This window comes from Sinocyclocheilus grahami, unplaced genomic scaffold (assembly GCF_001515645.1).
Source record: "Sinocyclocheilus grahami isolate Dianchi unplaced genomic scaffold, SAMN03320097.WGS_v1.1 scaffold12224.1, whole genome shotgun sequence".
Classification (NCBI taxonomy): domain Eukaryota; kingdom Metazoa; phylum Chordata; class Actinopteri; order Cypriniformes; family Cyprinidae; genus Sinocyclocheilus; species Sinocyclocheilus grahami.
The window spans coordinates 1-2,385 of record NW_015514283.1 but is presented as its reverse complement, the minus strand read 5'-3'; the positions used below and the strand labels follow the sequence as shown (position 1 = coordinate 2,385).

General features: G+C 46.0%; 1 pseudogene; it reads left to right on the top strand.

Moving 5' to 3' along the window:
• The window catches only part of LOC107578831 (malignant fibrous histiocytoma-amplified sequence 1 homolog pseudogene), a 3,202-nt pseudogene extending 1,501 nt beyond the window's left edge, over positions 1–1,701 (top strand).
• The last annotated feature ends 684 nt before the right edge of the window (positions 1,702–2,385 follow it).

The following is a 2,385-nucleotide window of genomic DNA, read 5'->3' as shown; positions in this document are numbered from 1 at the left end:
AACCTGCTGTAAAACCCAGGCTTAAACTGGTTTTGATGGGTCAGGGAAATGCAGGGAAAACCACACTCAGGCAGTGCATTGTCAACAAACCGTCAGATGCCAAGATGGCCATTGGATGTAGGGGTATTGACGTGACGAACTGGGTTGCGGATGCAGATCGGAGTCTTACATTCATTGTATATGATTTATCTGGTAAACAGAACTATGATCTTATCAAACCCTTTTTCCTCTCTCCTGGAGCACTTTATGTTTTGGTGGTGAATCTGAAATTGTACACATCAAAGAGCTTCTACTCCCTTGTTGGCAGTTTTCTTCACTTGCTCAGTGCCAAGGTGCCACATGCAGTTGTTTGCATTGTAGGGACCCACTGTGACTTGTGTGAAGAGGTCGAGGTTGAAGAAAAGTGCCTGGATATTCACAGACAGATTTCGCTCCAGGAAAAAATGGACACTGAATGCCTACAAGTGCTTGCCCTGCAGGTTGACGAAGCCCTTGAGCAAGGTTACGGTGTTCGGACTTCTAGCCCCCATGTTCTCTTTTATGGGGTCATGGATAAAAACTTGAGACGTAAAAAGTCTCAGTTGCAATATATGCTCAACAATCGACTACAAATCCTGTCTCCCGTGATTTGCGTCAGTTGCGTGGCGGTGCAAAGAAACATCCAGCATTTGAAAGAGAAGCTCATGTCTGTCGCCGATCACAGGGAGATTTTTCCCAATCTTCACAGAGTCCTGCCAAAATCATGGCAGATGCTTGAGGAACTGCATTTTAAGCCACAGGATTTATGGCTTTCCTGGTGGGATTCGGCCCGGTTGGGTCTTCAGGCTGGGCTGACGGAGGACCGCCTACAAAGCGCGCTCTCGTACCTACATGATAGTGGTAAACTTTTGTACTTTGAAGACAGCATGACGTTGAAGGAATACGTCTTCCACAATCTACCCCGGTTTATCGCCATCTTGAATGTGTTTTTTCAGAGAGACCTCGCTGCAATGCTTGAGAAACTACAGGCTGAAGGAGACGATGGAGATAATGCCAGGTCTACGCAGATGCATGGTCACATGGAGGGTTTTCTGTTGCACGGCCTATTGCCGTCAAATGTGATTCGATTGCTGCTCAAACCCCTGGTACAGACACAGCAGGACTTGCACCTGATCATGGAACTGCTGGAAAAGATGGGCGTCTGCTACTGTGTCAACAAACCTCGCAGCAAGCCGCTTAATGGGGCCATCGTTTGGTACAAGTTTCCCAGTCAGGTCAGCAACGAGGAGCCCCATCCTGAGGCCTCGGCCAGTGGGGGGTCGTCAATCCCTGGTCAGTTCTTCTCGGTTGAGCAGCTGCAGATTGAATACAGGTTTCCTTTCTTCACCCCTCTTGGACTTTTTGCACGGTATAGCGTGCAAATCAACAGCCACGTGGTGCAACGGTCCGATGGAAAACATCATATCTTTGCCTATCGGGGTAAAGTGCCTGTGACGGTGAGTTACCGGCCCTCTCGGAACCGATTGCAGCCTGAGACCCTCTCCATTTCCAGCCATGCATCCTTGCCAAATATCTGGACAGCTTGGCAAGCCATTATTCCCCTAGTGGAAGAGTTAAACGTTCTTCTGCAGGAATGGCCTGGCCTTCACTACTCTGTGCATGTCCTGTGTTCCAAGTGCCTGAAGAGAGGTTCCCCCAATCCACATTCCTTTCCAGGTTAGTGTTCAGATTTGATTGTGCTTGATATCATGCGTTGTTCCTAATACAAATTGTCACCATAATTGCTTATTGCCACCACATATCGGCATTAATGTTAAAGAATAGTTCACTCAAAAATTTAAATTCCAGATTGTTCTGGTCTGGGTTTATTGCCAAGTAAACACTGTACAATAAAGGGTGAATCAGCGTGAAATGAAGTCATTTTGGGATGGATCTAGGCTAAACAAAGAATGAGCATGGTTGACCATGACAAGGGGGGTCTCGCTGGGTTTGAAGCCACACCTAGAAACACAAATTAGCCTGAGCTGTCTGCTGTGCTGCTGAGAACACAGACTTGCACATCCACAGCAGTGGAGAGGATCACCATGGTAACATCATATGCCTTTCTTCATGGGATGCAGATTAGGTGCAGTAGCCACTGGCATATATAGTATCCTAGGTTCCGTATATTTATTTTTAAAGTAAAAATAAATAAAAATAATAATAATATGAAATATTCAGAAATATTCTTGGGGGTCTTGTTTTCTGTAGTTTTGGCATGGAGTAGGTGCCATTATTGTATTTTGTCATTTGAGCTGTACACAATTTGGGGTTATGGAGTGTGTGGTTACAAAATATTACATTAATGCATATAGGTTTGGTTCACCTAGGCCAGGGGTAGGCAAGTTCGGTCCTAGAGAGCCGCAG